Below are 17885 nucleotides of genomic sequence, written 5' to 3'. Positions count from 1 at the left end.
AAACAACATCAGCATCAAGATGCAGGTTAGGATGAGAGTTCAAATGATGGAAACAAGAGTATAGTAGTAATATGAGCATGAACTGACAGAGTCTAGATCAGGGTTTCCCAACCTTTGGTCCACAGATGTTGCTGGACTACAGTTCCCATAATTCCTGACCATTGGTCATGCTGGATGGGGCTGATGGGAGTTGTAGTCCCACAACGTCTGTGGCTCAAATGTCGGGAAACCCTGGTCTAGATAGATACAAACTTGAGCTATAAAAGACAGACAGCCTTGGGGATTTTTACCAGATGTCCGTGACACTGGTCGAAGAAAGAACCACCTGCTCTGAGTGTTAAGGTCCACACGCAGCAAAGGTGAGATCACTCCTTTTCAGATGGAAATCAATGTGACCTATGCTGTCCTTTGAAATGCAACACGTTAGCGTACATCCCCTTTGTATGTGCTGTGTAAGACCTATGTTCTGATATGTGGCTATGTCCACAAAGTATAGTAAATTAGACGTCTTAATTATACATAGACACTGATAAAGATTTCCTTTCTTGATCGGCCATTAGATATTCCTAGACGTAAAAAGATTCTTGGCTGGGATCTCTGGCCACTTGGTTCACCTGGTCAGACCTAACTGCTGGCAAAAACTATTATGTATATCACACACGCACACGCCTGTCTTGCTTCTGCTACTGCAGGAGGGAAGAGAGGAAGATGAGGTGCAATATTGCGCATTGCTGGTTTCTGTTATCAGTTCGTTATTTTCTTCCATTTTTTTACAGCTCTGCTATTAGTGGATATTTACTTATTCATTGTCATGTAGGTGAATTATACGTCACCTTTTTGGACAGGACAGTTTATAATAAGGAAGAAGTAGATAAGAATATATAAACATCCCAAAAAACTCCCACAGTCTATCCAAACACACAATAAAACACTGAATGACAACTATTAAAAGCAGCAGGAATTTCGGGTCTGTCTTCCTCCGAACACCTTCCCAAAAAGATGTCTTCACCGACGGCATGGAAATATAAAGAGACGAGGCCCGACGTAGGGAGAATGTTCCATGTCGAGGAGCCTTTACTGAAAAATCACCATGTACCTCATCCTGTGTAGGGACCACCTGGAAGGCCTCATCTGTTGATCTTAAAGCACGGGAGATTCATACAGGTGAGGGTGTTGTTGGCTGGCTACTACTTTATGAGCCTCGGAGACCCTCCAGCTCAATATTGATAATATGAGCTTTAAAAATGGCTTCTATATGGGTCACTTTGCAACAGAAACAAAGAGGCCTGATGGGAAAAAGTAGCCTAAGGAGTAAAATTGGTCCCACTCTGGGTTCCAGTTTGTGCGGTTCCTTTTGCTGCTTGAAATCTCTCTTAGCCCCAGATGTCAACTGGGGTCTGACTCCATCACCCTCCCCTGCTTTTCATTCATCACCGCAGGTTCCTGCCTTCTCTGGACCCTTTCCTGCTGGAGCAAAGGTCCCCTTTTCAAGGGCGCTGCTGCAATTCCTGCTTTCCCGGGATCTCTGCTAGCTGAGGGAACGGCCCTTCTTCCAGCTGCCAGGGAGCCTTTCTCGGGGACCTTCTTGCCTGCTGCCTTTGCTGTGTCTCTGCCTGAGTCAAAGAGTCTCTGTGCTCCAGTTCTGCTTCCAGACTTCCCACCAGGGCTGGCAAAGCTAAATCTTGCTCTCTGTCCTGTCTTCTGGAGGTCATTCCCTACAAACTGTAGCCTCCACCTCCGCTTCCTCTTCTCCAAACTGCCGATCTTCCTGCTTCAAAGACAAAAGCTGACCTTTCGGCAGAGGAAGGAAGAGGGAGGAGGCAGGAGGTGCTCCCGGGAGCATCTCTTCCCATTGGGGGTTTAGAGTACAAGGCACAGAGTGTCAATGATCTGTTGAGGATGCAGGAGAAGATGCTCTGCTGGAGTTTGGGAGCTTCTGCCCTCTCCTCCTCCTGCTGCAAGGTAAGATTTTTCATCATGGGGCAGCAGAAGGTGGCAGGGAGGGGCACTTTTCACACTGAATGATCAAAAAGCCCCAAGAACAGAGGAAGCTGCATTCTACCAGATCAGAGAATTGGTCCATCTAGTCCCGCCTGCTTACAGCAACTAGCTGTGGATGTCAGGCAGAGAAAGACCTTTCCCAGCACCTCCTACCGGATCCTTTCACCCCTCTTGGAGCTGCCAGGGACTAAACCTCGGACCTTGTACATGCAAAGCAGGTGTTCCCCTTTTGAGCTGCAGTCCCTCCCCAAATATCCAGGGCCCAGGCACCCATTTCCACGACAGCATTCCTGCAGTGGAAGATTAAATAGCACAGGTACTAAATCCATACCTTCAACATTCATCAGTCAAGGGGGGGAAAGTATATTTACCCAGAGAGGCCACCGTCTCATAATTCTCCTCCATGACTTCCCTGTGCAGAGCTCTTTGGCCAGGATCCAGCAGGGCCCATTCCTCCTCCGTGAAATAGACGGCCACCTCCTCAAAGGTCACCAGACCCTGGAAGGGCAACAGATCCTGGAAAAAGAAGAGGCAGTTTCTCCAACATGTACCATTTGCTCAGCCAAAAACTTGAATAGCTTTCAAAGAAGATTGGACAAATCCATGGAGGATCAGGACATCAGTGGCTATGAGCCACAATGGCAATGCATTCCCTCCACTGCCAGAGGCAGTATGCTGGGAATGGCAACAGAGCAGGACACTTAGCAGCTACACTTTGGTTCATATCGTACTAATAGCCTGACCAGTGGGGCACACTGGGATTAATTAATTAATTGATTGATTTTATTGCATTTATATACCACCCCATAGCCGAAGCTCTCTGGGTGGTTTACCACAAAAACAATATAGAAATCTAAAAATACATTTTAAAAAGCAATTTAAAAGCACATGCTAAAATGCCTGGGAGAAGAGGAAAGTCTTGACCTGGCGCCGAAAAGATAACAGTGTTGGCGCCAGGCTCACCTCATCACAGAAATCATTCCATAATTTGGGGGCCACCACTCAGAAGGCCCTCTCCCTTGTTGCCAGACTCCGAGTTTCCCTCGGAGTGGGCACCCGGAAGAGGGCCTTAGATGTTAAGCGTAGTGTACGGGTGGGTTCGTGTCAGGAGAGGCGTTCCATCAGGTATTTTGGTACCAAGCCGTGTGACTCTCTTGAAGCTGTCCCACTCTCTTTTTCTTTGCATTTCTTTAGTACAGTTACTTTTTATTTAGCTTTTGTGGGGGTGAGTATTTCTGGATTTTACACTGCTCAGACACAATTGCAGGGCAGAGCTTGATTGACTCTCGAAAAAGATCCCACCTCTCCAAGAGTGTATTTTAGGAGTTTTGCCAGAGTTCTGCCAGACACGTGTCACCGAATCACAAGTGGGGCGAGTGCTCATGTGTTCAGGTCCTGCTTGCAGGCTTCCCACAGGCATCTGGTCGGCCACTGCAAGAACCGGCTGCTGGAACAGACGGGCTATTGGCCTGATCCGGCAGGCTCTCCTTATGCAGCCTCAGAGGTAGTATTCTCCCAGAGCCCTCCCCGCTATGCTCAGGGAGATGCACCCCAGCTGTCCCCTCGGTCTCTCCCCCAATGATCCTCCCCTTACCTGATTGGGCTGCCCGGCTGCTCTTTCCACTCTATCCTACAGAAGAGACAATCCGGACGGTGCCTCTGAGGCCATGGCGCTGCCTGAGAGGGAGGAGTAAACTAGGCCAGCTCTGGGACTCCCACAGCTTTCACCACGATGCACGTTTTGTAGGGAGCAGCTCTCAAGGGCCTGCAGAGAAGAGACGGAGGATGGGAGGAATTTCATCCTTCATGCAAATTTGGGTTCCAGAGGTTTGAATGTTATAAGCAGCCTCAATCCAAATAAATAAATGGCACGTCCCTTTCCTCTGTTGTTTCCCCCCACAATGCTTGATCTGCAAAAGGCCTTAAAGGCCCCAAATCTCTCTCAGAACATTCTCCAGTTTCTTCCAGACTTTTCTCCATGCTTGGGCACCTGTTGTGTCCTTTGCTACCCCCAGGAATTTCACCCATCTCGGACCCCTCACCTCTCATCTCTCCATCTGCTTCCTCAAAGTCTTTAATTCCTGAGCCCCACAGAGTTTCTTCGTCACATTGTGAACCATTTCAGGCTTTATTATTAGGCCCTTTTCATCATGGATATAATTAAAAATTTAATCTGCACAGATATTAATTCCATGTCATCTCCCTGACAGTTGGCAAAAAAATAGGTTTTGCACACACCCTAACCCTAACCCTAACCCTAAAGAAATACTGGGGGTGAATTTGGTCAAATGACTCCATCTTGGAGCTTCCTGGGGATGCAAAACACCTCCAGTCTTTCCATCAGAGATATGGGGAGAGGAAAAGTGAGATGCATTCAGTCTGGTTCAGCTCACTGGGCAATGAAAAGAGTATGAAGAACTACTTTCAATACATCCACTTCAAGATCAACAGGACATCATCTTGGACCCCTCGCCTCTCATCTCTGCTTCTGCATCCGCAAAGCCTTAATTCCTGCTCACCACAGAGTGTCTTCTCCACGTTGTGAATCATTTCAGGCTTTTATTATTGGGCCCTTTCCATCATGGATGTAATAGTGACAAATAGTGGTAACAAGAGAGGAAGGTCTAGGCTTAATGGACAATATAAAAACTGGCAAGTCACCGGGCCCGGATGGCATCCACCCGAGAGTTCTCAAAGAACTCAAATGTGAAATTACTGATCTGCTAACTAAAATATGTAATTTGTCCCTCGGGTCCTCCTCCGTGGCTGAGGACTGGAAAGTGGCAAATGTAACGCCAATATTCAAAAAGGGATCCAGGGGGGATCCTGGAAATTACCGGCCAGTTAGCTTAATTTCTGTCTCTGGAAAACTGGTAGAAAGTATTATTAAAGCTAGATTAACTAAGCACATAGAACAAGCCTTGCTGAAGCAGAGCCAGCATGGCTTCTGCAAGGGAAAGTCCTGTCTCAGTAACCTATAGTGTCAACAAGCATATAGATAGAGGTGATCCAGTGGACATAGTGTACTTAGACTTTCAAAAAGCTTTTGACAAGGTACCTCACCAAAGTCTTCTGAGGAAGCTTAGCAGTCATGGAATAAGAGGAGATGTCCTCTTGTGGATAAGGAATTGGTTAAGAAGCAGAAAGCAGAGAGTAGGAATAAATGGACAGTTCTCCTAATGGAGGTATAATGTGCTTTATTTCACAATAAACACATCTTGATTCTTTAACATAAGAATAGTATACTTTAATCACCGTTCCACAGGGCACAGTCTTTACATCTGCTTATGCTGTGCTTAACCCATCTCAACCGAAACACCAACTGAACTCAACTGACAATTCCAAGACCTTAAAGAGAATCAAGATGTGTTTATTGTGAAATAAAAAACACATTATATGGTGTCAGAAGTCCAAAATGGACTCAGTCCGGCCTCCACCTCCTCTGGTATTGCAAGGTAATCTGGCTGAGACATGGAAGCGATGGGAGCAAGCTTTTATTTTATATCTTTCTGCAGCTGGAGTTAATAATGTTGCTAAGAATTGACAAATTGCTATTTGGTTACATTGTGTTGGAGAGGAAGCATTGGCAGTTTACAATACTTTTGATTTGCCTGAAGGGGGGCCACAAGACATAGAGGAAGTTCTTGAACAATTTAGGATATATTGTACTGTTGGTGTGTGTGCGTTGTTGCGTGAAACAGCATACGTTACGTTGGAGTTAAGTTGAGCAAGAAACTTCTTCAGAGCAGTAGAGCATGTTAAGAGTCTTTTATTAAGACATTATGGCTTAAGGCTTAAGAGTAAATACATGTAGAATTTCTTCAGTCACCCCCCCCTTCTGGTACATCTCTCTCCAAAGGTAAACATAGAACACAACCTCTCAGTTCAGAGGCATGATACAGAAGACAAAACTCACAGACTCTGTTAGAACTTTCCCAGTCGCTATCAGATGGTTACCATAGCAACGGCCCTGGCAGTCCGTTCCCAGACTGGGCAAAGACATAACTCCCCCTTAACTACAGTTTTTCAGAACTTTCAGACTTGATGGAAAACTACCAGGCCTCATGCCAACAAGTCCCCCTTTTTCCCATCATGTCTGTCAATTACAAATAAATCTCAACAATACATCTCCACAATACATAGTCATACAGTAATACATTTAAAATTACATCTCAGTACATTACAGTACATTACAGTACATTTCAGAACATCTCTGTACATTTAGCTAGAACTTTATTCAATCAAACTTTGGTTGAACACAAGTCAAATAAAGTGGCTCAGGATCCATTTCTACAACTTTATTCATTCCAGGACTTGTTATTAATCCCACGGTAAATCTTTCAGGCGGTTTGCCTAAATTCACTCTTGTAGAGCATCTTAAAGGAACCAGGGCTTCAGCTCTCTCTGCCCCCCCATTTGTACTTGCGCTTGTGCTTGGCACCGCGTGCCCAGGAGATTCCATTTCCTCAGCTTTTCGTTTCTTCGATCTGCGTCTCCCACAAATGAGCTCATTTAATGCATCTTTGAGAGGAATTTGTGTGCCTTCCACTTTAATGTCAAGATTTCGCTTAAATGTCTGTGCTTGTGTTCGTGTTTGTGTGTCATCTGTTCCTGTAAGAATGACTGTCTGCTTTTGATCCCAAGGTTTCTCTGAGACTTTAATGCTTCTGCTCAGAATTAACTGCTGTGTTTCTGGACACCACACTCTGAAATATGCATTCTGAAAACCCAAAACAAAACATTGCTGTGCTCGAGGTGCAAGCTTGCCTCTTCTCTTGTGTTGTGGAATGTGTACCCAGCATCTAGCTCCGAATTTTTGAATGTGTTCTATTTTAGGCTTTCTGCCAGTAAGTTTCTCATAAGGAGACATTCCAAGTGCACTATGTAACACCCTGTTGTGAATATAATTCGCATAAAGAATTGCTTCTGCCCAGAAAGAATTCCCTAAACTGCAATCCATCAGCATGGCTCTCATTGCTTCCTGCAGCACCCTATTTTTTCTCTCAGCAGTTCCATTGGAAAACGGGCTAAATGGAGCAATGAAATTCTGGTTTATTCCCTTACTCTCCAGAAAGTCACTCAATGCCTTATTCGTGAATTCCCCTCCCTGGTCCGAGCGTATGGCCCCCACTGTGGTGCCATGTTGAGTTTCGATTCTCTTAATGAACAGTTTCAGCTTCTGCTCAGCTTCACTTTTATGCTTTAACAGAAAAACATGAGAAAATCTTGAAAAATCATCTACCAGTACCATGAAGAATTTCGCACCTCCTCGTGAAGCATTTATTGGCCCTGATAAATCAACATGAACTAGCTGGTAGGGAGCTGTTGTGGTTCTTTCAGCCTCCCGGTTTATTGGTGCAATAGTCATTTTAGCTTTATGACAAGAATCACAATCCATTAACTGACCACAATCTCTTAAATGCATGTCTTCACTATGCATTGGGGTTTTCTTAATTGTGTCAAGGTTTGCATGCCCCAGCCTTTGATGCCATTCATGGACGCAGCCCTGATGTACCTGTGCCTCAGCGTTTAACACAGCACACCCTGCTTGACTGCTCTTTATTACAAACTGTGAATCATTCAGGCTTCCCTGCATGCACACTTGATCTCCCCTCATTACAAAACATTGGTCTTTGTGAAACAAAATTGAGTAATTACAACTCACCAGTTTGCTAACTGATAAAATATTATGAGCCAATTCCGGAACAAACAAACAGTCTGACATTATTCCAAGCTTGTCAAATTTCACCAGACCTTTAGCTTCCACAGATTTACGTGATCCATCTGCCAGGTAAACAAAGTCTTGCACTTTTTCTGAAATGTAAAACAAACGTCTGTCTTTAATTAATATATGGCTTGCCCCGCTGTCAATAATCCAGGTAACAGGTCCTAAATCTTGAGACTTCTGTTTACAAACAAAGTTCACACTGCCCTGCTTCAAGCCTCCATCCCTGGAGTTTCGCTTGACTGGACAGTCCCGCTGTAGATGCCTACGATCTCCGCAAACAAAACAAGACTTCAGCCTCTGTTGCTGCTCCTGTTTATAATCCTTCAGCACGGCATATTTCACCTCTTGCCTCCTGACAGCTTCCATCGACTCGGCTCCTTTCGCCTCCTGTCTCCGCTGCCATTCTTGGGTCAGCTTTTCCTCAATAAATGCAACGTTCAAACCTCCGTCAGGCATGGCTTCAAAAGCCATGACCATATTATTCCAAGTCCCATCGAGCGAAGCCAGGATCAGATAGGTCTTCTGAAGCTCAGAGTGTTCGACGCCTCGGTCTGTCAGCTCAGCAAACAGGCGTCTGAATTCCGTGAGATGCTCACTCAAGTTGCACTCACCCGTGAAGCGCATCTGATACAGCTTCCGTGCCAAACACAATCTAGATCCCGCGGTCTGTTGCACATGAATGCCTTCCAACCGGTCCCACATCTGTTTGGCGTTTGTAGCATCCCTCTCGTGTAGCAGTTGAGAGTCTGATAGAGCCAGAAGTATAAAAGCTTGAGCTCGCTCATTGTTCCTAGTCCAAGCCGCTGTAAGGGGTGCAGGGGGTGTACCTTCAATAGCTTCCCATAAATCTTCTTTTACTAGCAAACCCGCATTCTCGGCTTCCAGCTGCCATAATTCTTTTCATTAAGCCGTTCCATCAGCAAGCCTCCCCCAGACAGGTTTACAGCCATGTTGCTCACCTCCGTCTAGTACAATCAATCAAGCTGCCCTCTGGAACTCCATCTGCCGTTCAGACCAGCAACTTACTCCCATGTAATACGCTGTGGATCTGGGCCATAACCCCTGTTGGTGTGTGTGCGTTGTTGTGTGAAACAGCATACGTTACGTTGGAGTTAAGTTGAGCAAGAAACTTCTTCAGAGCAGTAGAGCATGTTAAGAGTCTTTTATTAAGACATTATGGCTTAAGGCTTAAGAGTAAACACATGTAGAATTTCTTCTGTCACCCCCCCCTTCTGGTACATCTCTCTCCAAAGGTAAACATAGAACACAACCTCTCAGTTCAGAGGCATGATACAGAAGACAAAACTCACAGACTCTGTTAGAACTTTCCCAGTCGCTATCAGATGATTACCATAGCAACGGCCCTGGCAGTCCATTCCCAGACTGGGCAAAGACATAACTCCCCCTTAACTACAGTTTTTCAGAACTTTCAGACTTGATGGAAAACTACCAGGCCTCATGCCAACAAGCACTCCTCGTAAGAACATGATATTTGAATGCTATGCTTTTTGGAACCACTCACAGAGATATCAAGAAACCAGTGAACAGTTTGTGACTGAGCTTAAGCTTAAGGCTAGTAAGTGTGAGTTTGGTGCAACAGTTAATGATATGATACGAGATAAGATTGCGTTCAGCGTTAAAGATGAAAAATTGAAGAAAAGATTGATTGCGGAACCTGAGCTTACTTTGGAGAAGGCGATTGAAATATGTCATTTAGAGGAAATAACAAGAGTTCAACTACAAGCTATGTCAACTCCCTCAAGAGATGGCCAAGAGTTACATACAGTATCTGTGATTGATAAGACCCATGGACAAAGTCCAGTACAGGCTTTTGGATCTGATAAGTTTCAATCTAAAGATAACTATGAGCAGATTAAATATAGTAGATGCTCCTGTTGTGGTACTGTGCATCCACCTCGAAATTGTCCAGCGTTTGGAAAAACCTGTTATAAATGTCATATGAAAAATCATTTTGCTAGAGTATGCAAAGTAAATTTACTCAGTGCCAAAAAGGGGCAACAGAATTATTCGATGCATGAGCTAGATTTAAACAGTTTGTTTATAGGAGAATTAACTCATGAAGCTGGTGAAGATTTGGTGAGTGGATGGTATGTTGATATAGTTCTGCAAGGACTCTCAGTAAGGTTTAAGTTGGATACAGGAGCTGAGGCAAATGTTTTGCCTCTACAAATATTTCATGAGTTACCAGACAAGAAGGTGTTGTTTAAAACTGATGTTTGTCTTGTGTCTTATGGTGGAACTCGTATAAAGCCTGTGGGAGCTATTGTTCTTGATTGTCGTACTTCCAGAGGGGCAGCAAGGCTGATGTTTTATGTAACAGATGGATCCTCTCTTCCATTGCTTGGACGAGCAGCTTGTGAGACTCTGGATTTAGTTCGTCAAACTGATAATGTGATTACAGTTCAATCATTAAAGCAAGAACAGCTACTTAAGAAAAATTCTGATGTGTTTGATGGGCTTGGTGAATTTGAAGGTGTCCACCATATACATCTTGATCCTACTGTGGCTCCTGTTATTCATGGATGTAGAAAAATTCCTTTCGCCATATTGAATAAACTGAAAGAGACTTTGGGACAAATGAGAAATGCTGGAGTGATATTCAGGGTTATAGGTCCTACGGAGTGGGTCAGTAGTCTTGTTATTACAGAGAAGAAGAATGGAAAGTTACGGATATGTCTTGATCCTCGGGATTTGAATAAAGCAGTTCGTCGACAACATTATACAATTCCTACAACAGAGGATGTTTTGAGCCGTCTAGCAGGAATGAAGTTTTTTACTATTTTAGATGAAAAGGATGGTTATTGGCAAGTCAAGCTAGATGCACATTCTTCACGGTTATGTACATTTAATACACCTTGGGTACGATATTGTTTTAATTGTTTGCCATTTGGGCTTAAGTCTTCTAGTGAAGTGTTTCAACAGAAAAATGAGGAAGTTTTTGGTCATATAAGAGGGGTTTATATGATAGCTGATGATATGATTATTGCAGCAGCAACCTCAGAGCAGCATGATCAGATTCTTTGTCAAGTTATGGATTCAGCAGAGTTATGGATACCAGAGGCAAGGTGTTCAAATATCACATTCTTACGAGGAGTACAATATATCCTAAATTGTTCAAGAACTTCCTCTTTATCTTGTGGACCCCCTTCAGGCAAATCAAAAGTATTGTAAACTGCCAACGCTTCCTCTCCAACACAATGTAACAAAATAGCAATTTGTTGATTCTTAGCAACATTATCAACTCCAGCTGCAGAAAGATATAAAATAAAAGCTTGCTCCCATCACTTCCATGTCTCAGCCAGATTACCTTGCAATAACAGAGGAGGTGGAGGCCGGAATGAGTCTATTTTGGACTTCTGACACCATATAATGTGCTTTTTTCACAATAAACACATCTTGATTCTTTAACGTAAGAATAGTATACTTTAATCACCATTCCACAGGGCACAGTCTTTACATCTGCTTATGCTGTGCTTAACCCATCTCAGCTGAAACACCAACTGAACTCAACTGACAATTCCAAGACCTTAAAGAGATATTACAGCACAGGAGGGCTGTAGAAAGTAGAGTCCCTCAAGGATCAGTATTGGGACCTGTACTTTTCAATTGGTTCATTAATGACCTAGAATTTGTTTTTTTTTCAATTAATTTTTATTCAAATTTTCAAAACCAAGACAATACAAAAAGAAGAAACACAAATCATAAACTTATACAATAAAAAATATATATATATATAAAATATTGACTTCCGATTTATCATAGTTCAGCTATAAATCTATAATATATAAAAAGCCTGTCTCTTAATAGATTATAAAATCACCTTCCTCCAACGGTTATCTTAATTGGTTTCAAATCTCATTAACATCATATCATTTTATTCTTCCACAAAAAGTCAAAGAGAAGTTTCCAATCCTTGAGATATATGTCCATCAATTTTTTTTCTAGATAAACATGTCAATTAATCCAACTCATCAAGTCTACTTAGTCCAGTAATTTCAAATCGCTCTTCTTCCATTATCCGTATTGATTCCATCTTCCATCTTTATGCACCCAGTAATCTTGCTGTCATAGTCATATAATAAGAGTCTGATAGGAATTTCCTTTATCACAGATATTTTCTTGCCATCAATTCCGAACGTATCACTGAAGTATTGTTGCAAAGCCGCATCTCTGTTCCTCTTTTTTACATGATACACTAGCATATCTCTTGAAGATTTTTCCATTGACACAGAGCAGGGATTAATTCTGTTAACTTTCTCCATTTCAAGTTCCATCAAGTCCTTCCAGTCCAGGAATTTTTTTGAACCAATAATATCTTTATCTCCAATCTCTTCAATTCCTTCAGGGACAGAGCTGAGTTCCAAAGCATAATATTTATCTCCAGGATCCATCACAGCCAGGAAATCCAAATCTTTTTCCATGTCCATATTTAATCCAATCTCCATAGTTTGAACCTTGCCTTTAATTTCTCTTTCATCTTTTTTTGGTTTTCCAGAGCTATCTTTATTCTCCTTTCTCATAGAATCCTGCATTTCTTTCAGCACCTATCTCATTTCATCAAATTCAGTTCTCAACTCTTGACTATTATTTCTCAGTTCTTGTTTTATTGACTTAATCCCATTCATTATTTTCTGAAACATGTCTAAAGATAAAGTCCCTTCTTGTACATCCATGATCTTCTTAATTGTCATTCTTAAAGCCAAAGGAACAAAACTCTTTCAATTTTCAATGTCCCAAGCAAAGAGCAGTTTATTTCTTTATCCAGTTACAAAGGAGTTAATCTTTCAAACCAACTGGCGTCACACTCTAAACAGCCCTTATCTCTTATATGTCCAGAAGTACAAAAACAGCTTTAGTTCACAGCGTCCAAATGACTAGTAACAGAAAGAATGTGCAGATTCGTCAAAAAAAAAAAAGTAGAACAGGAAAAATAGTCCCAGACTTATATTACACAAAAATCTTATAGATCAAAAAGATTTTTCTTATCTCTTCCAGTCAGAAACCCCTCATCCGTTGTAATCTTTATAATGCTATTTTCAAAGTCAGCTTTTTGCAATAAAAAAAAGATAGGCTATTTTTATTTTCTTCCCCCTTAATTCCGTGAGTAAAGAGAAGGAAAGTTTTGGCTCACCCAGGTTTTCTTAATTACTGATCCTCTGACAAATCTCTTTAGCTGTATAGATAAGAAAATAATGAGCGCAGACAGGAGAATATTTGCCTGTTACTCCGTTTTCTTTAAAAAGAAAAAAAATGGATCACTTATTCAGCTGAGCTAGCTAGAAATCCTCTCTCCGTCCGAGCTGCTGAAAGACCTTCTTTCTGATGAATTCCAGTCTCCAATACTCACAACAAAGCTATGTGGAAAATCTCACGTTTCTTCCTTATCTGGAAGAAGTTATCCCCAGTCAAAAAAGACCCTTCTGACTGGATTTAAAGCTCAATAAGTTTCATCCAAGACAGGAGCCCATTTCGGAGGCTGCACAGGCATAGGGATCCTCCTGGGAAGTCCCATTAATGACCTAGAATTAGGAGTGAGCAGTGAAGTGGCCAAGTTTGCTGACGACACTAAATTGTTCAGGGTTGTTAAAACAAAGAGGGATTGCGAAGAACTCCAAATAGACCTCTCCAAACTGAGTGAATGGGTGGAAAAATGGCAAATGCAATTCAATATAAACAAGTGTAAAATTATGCATATTGGAGCAAAAAATCTGAATTTCACATATACGCTCATGCGGTCTTAACTGGCGGTGACCGACCAGAAGAGAGACCTCGGGGTTGTAGTGGACAGCATGATGAAAATGTCGACCCAGTGTGCGGCAGCTGTGAAAAAGGCAGATTCCATGCTAGGGATAATTAGGAAAGGTATTGAAAATAAAACAGCCGATATCATAATACTGTTGTATAAATCTATGGTGCGCCTGCATTTGGAATACTGTGTACCGTTCTGGTCGCCTCATCTCCAAAAGGGTATTATAGAGTTGGAAAAGGTTCAGAAGAGGGCAACCAGAATGATCAAGGGAATGGAGCGACTCCCTTACGAGGCAAGGTTGCAGAATTTGGGGCTTTGTAGTTTAGAGAAAAGGCGGGTCAGAGGAGACGTGATAGAAGTGTATAAAATTATGCATGGCATTGAGAATGTGGATAGAGAAAAGTTCTTCTCCCTCTCTCATAATACTAGAACTTGTGGACATTCCAAGAAGCTGAATGTTGGAAGATTCAGGACAGACAAAAGGAAGTACTTCTTTACCCCGCGCATAGTTAAACTATGGAATTTGCTCCCACAAGACGCAGTAATGGCCACCAGCTTGGATGGCTTTAAAAGAAGATTGGACAAATTCATGGAGGACAGGGCTATCAATGGCTACTAGCCATGATGGCTGTGCTCTGCCACCCTAGTCAGAGGCAGCATGCTTCTGAAAACCAGTTGCCGGAAGCCTCAGGAGGGGAAAGTGTTCTTGCACTCGGGTCCTGCTTGTGGGCTTCCCCCAGGCACCTGGTTGGCCACTGTGAGAACAGGATGCTGGACTAGATGGGCCACTGGCCTGATCCAGCAGGCTCTTCTTATGTTCTTATGAAAAACTTAATCTGCACAGGTATTAATTCCATGTCATGCCCGACAGTTGGCATAAAAATAGGTTTTGCACACATTGTAAAGAAATATTAGGGGTGAATTTGGTCAAATGACTCCATCTTGGAGCTTCCTGGGGATGCAAAACACCTCCAGTCTTTCCATCAGAAATATGCGGAGAGGAACAGTGAGATACATTCAGTCTGGTTCAGCTCACTGGGCAATGAAAAGCGTATGAAAAACTACTTGCAATACATCCATGTCAAAATCAGCAGGATGCCTTGTTAGTACCATCCACTCGTATAATCCAAGTTAACCTTTACACATTTCTGGACTACAACCCCCATCTTCCCTGGCATTTGGCCATGTTGTCTGGGGCTGATGGGAGATGCAGTCTAATAATACCTGGAGGGCACCAGGTTACAGAACGCTGCTCCAAGTTGAGCAGGTGATGCACGAGGTGGAAAGCTGAACAGCAAACTCATCTACTGTATTGGGTTGAACAACTGAGGCAATAAGTTGATTTAATTATTATTATTATTACCGATACATTTTATTATATTTTTATATTTCTATGCAGGCCTTCCTATAATGAGCTCACCATGATTTGTCCCCCTCCTTTTGTCTTCACAACAACACTGTCACTGGGCACAGGACACCACCTGAATTTCACTCCTGAGGAGGGATTTGAATCTGGGTTCCTGTGGACATAGCATTAAACTATGATTCCAATAATACAACAGACACACACACCTGCACAGACGTTGAAGGTCCCACACAGAGTGGATGTCCGAAATCTGGAGTGGCACATAAAAATTCTGCACAGTTTATCCTCACAACAATCCAGTGAGGTGGGCTGGGCTGAACAAAAGTGGTCACTGCCCCAGGGTCACCCAGGGACCTGCATAGATTTGGGGGGGGAGATCATAGACACCTTATTTTTTTGGGAGCAGGCTCTCAGCAGACTCCCCATGTCTCCAGCAACCTATGAGCCAATCAGCAAGAAAGGAGAGTGTATTAGCAACTGAGAAGAGTCTTCTAACATGCTTCCTTGTTCTTTCCTGTTAATTAGAGTGAATCAGAGTGAAAGGAGGTGAAGTCAGCCACTGAGACTCTTCTCAGGAGGCAACACTTTGCCCTTCCATGCTTTTTGGCTCCTAGCTGTGGGAGAAGGCATTAACATGCATCTCATTCTCAACCCAGCAGGAACAGGATGGGAGGGGGCATGGCTATCATGAAGGGACCCTGCACTTCTGAATTTGCCACTACACTACTGTAGAGATGTGAAGGCCCATAACAACAGTGGAAAAATTTGGAGGGAAAGCAGTTTTTTCTCCCCTCTCCCGTGCTCTGACCCCGCTCCTTAGAGTGCTCTGTATTGCAGCCCTGGGCACCTTCTGGGAGGAAGGGCAGGGTATAAATCTAATAATTAATTAATTGCACTGAAGAAATGTCTGACTTGTTCGTGTCTACAAGAGACTCTACTATACACATGTCAGTGACACATCCATAGCTCCACCCTCTCTGGCCTTTGACTGGAAATTGGCCCTTGGACTGCTGCTTGTGCGTAAATGTGGCCCTCGGGTTGAAGAATATTCCCTACCCACTCCATTAGCCACAGGCTCTCATCCGAGACCACCTTACAGGGCTGTTGCGACCACTGCCAAGATATTGTGCTTTGGACAGGGGGAATGCTGGCCACGCCAGGAGACACAGACCCCCAGTCAGAGCTTGGAAAAGTTACTTTTTTAAACTACAACTCCCATCAGCCCAATCCAGTGGCCATGCTGGCTGGGGCTGATGGGAGTTGTAGTTTAAAACAGTGACTTTTCCAAACTCTGCCCCCAGCACCCCCACAGATGGACCAATCCTGCAAGAGAAGCTGAGGTCCACTCCTCTAGGGTCTTCCCCTCCAATACACTCCCAAGGGGATGTCTGGAGAAGCCCTTCCCCTGGAGCCCAGCTGAGGAGAGGGCATTTATTCACCCATTTCCTCCATCCTCTGCCTTGAAAGCTTCTAGAAGCCCATTCAGAGCCTGGTCAGGTTCAGATTCCTCTCTTCAACCCTCCAATTTTCTTGCCTCGCAGGAAGGAAACTGACCAGTCCCTCTTCCAGTTTAGGAAATCCAAAACGGGCTCTTCCTCCAGCTCTGGGGCACTTTCTAGGGATTCCCAGACAGAAGAGGGGCCTCTTCCATCAACCCCCTCCCCCTCCCAAAAAACAAATCTTCCTTCTCTCTCCCCTCCCCCCACCAGTCCCCTGTCAGGCCCAGGAATTGCAAAGGCAGCTCCCCTCCCCCAGCTGTGGCCCTCAAAACCAACACAGGACATCAACCCCCAACAGCTGCATCCCTTTGCCTGGGCGATGGCTTCCAAGAGGGCCTCGAAAGGCCAACCCCGCGGCACTTCGGACCCCCCTCTGCAAATGGATTGCATGCAGCAGGGGAGTGGGGCTCTTCCCTCCTTTTCCCTCACCCCCCAACAAAAATACCAAATCCCCCCCCTTGCACCTCTTTGCCCTCTGCACGCTCCAGCTTCCTCCTCTCTGGGCCTAATACTTTCTTTACCTTGAATACCAATGAAGACAGCCCTCCTACTTCCCCTTCAATATGCTCTCACCCCCTCCATGTGATTAAGACTTCCTGCCTCTCTAGGAACCAGAACTCCTTGCCTTAACCCATCGGAGGACTAAGTGGCAAGAGCTGCTTCTGCCCCCCACTGCCAACATTTTCCTCCCTGCCTTCTGTCCCAATATTGCAGCTCATCTTCCTCTCTTGCCTCCTGCAGAAGCAGCGGCAAGATAGGTGTGTGTGCTGTGTGATATATACAATATACACGTTTGTGTGTAAAAAGTAAAGTGTTCAGGAGGGACAGTGTAAAAGCTGGAAAGGAACACGCCGGAATGGGCTCTTTAGAAAAGAAATTGATGCCAAAAAGACTAGGTTGTGTTAGAGACACATGAGAACAACATTTAGGAACAAAAACCATTCCGATAGCATTTTTATCAACCCTTTAACAACCAAAATGCCCTCCGGAATGGAATGAACAGCCCCAAACGGCGACTTCCCAGCGAGCCAGACCTCTGAAATTCACCAGTCCCACATGACTACATGGGATGCATGCAGTAAGACACAAAACGTCCACGCAAACCACGTTCCGATACCTGTTCCGGGCTAGAATACATTTTTACGTAAACCAGCCCAGAACAGAAACTTCCGAATCAGCCAGACCTACCAAAATTCACCAACCACACATGTTGCTGCCTCTCGTTGTGTTGGGAAATGGGAGATAACACAGGATGACCCAGGAACCTCTGGGGTGATCAGCAATACCTTTTCTTGCTGTTTGTAGGTCCGCTAAGCAGCACTATTGGTGCTGCTATCAGGTTGTGAATGGCTGGTGAATTGGGGAGGGAGAGAGAAAGAGAGATTGGAGGGGCAAGTCGGCTGGCAGAAGGGGGAGAGAAATAGAGTTTGCCTTCTGTGAAATAGATGTGCTATCACAGGAAAAAAACTGGGTTCAAAGAAGTGCTCTTGTGTGCTTGGGCTCAGACTCCACCTCTGCCTT

General features: G+C 44.0%; 1 long non-coding RNA gene across 1 annotated transcript; it reads right to left on the bottom strand.

The window, feature by feature from the left end:
- Positions 1–3611: 3611 nt before the first annotated feature.
- On the bottom strand, positions 3612–16892 carry LOC133381729 (uncharacterized). The gene is made up of 3 exons (XR_009761716.1): positions 16829–16892; positions 14920–15019; positions 3612–3766 (listed from the first exon to the last, which is right to left on the bottom strand). It is a non-coding gene; the product is annotated as an uncharacterized LOC133381729 (long non-coding RNA).
- Between the last annotated feature and the right edge of the window lie 993 nt (positions 16893–17885).

Source organism: Rhineura floridana, chromosome 3 (assembly GCF_030035675.1).
Source record: "Rhineura floridana isolate rRhiFlo1 chromosome 3, rRhiFlo1.hap2, whole genome shotgun sequence".
NCBI lineage: Eukaryota > Metazoa > Chordata > Lepidosauria > Squamata > Rhineuridae > Rhineura > Rhineura floridana.
Note: the sequence above shows the minus strand (reverse complement) of the source record. Positions and strands in the feature narration are given on the sequence as shown.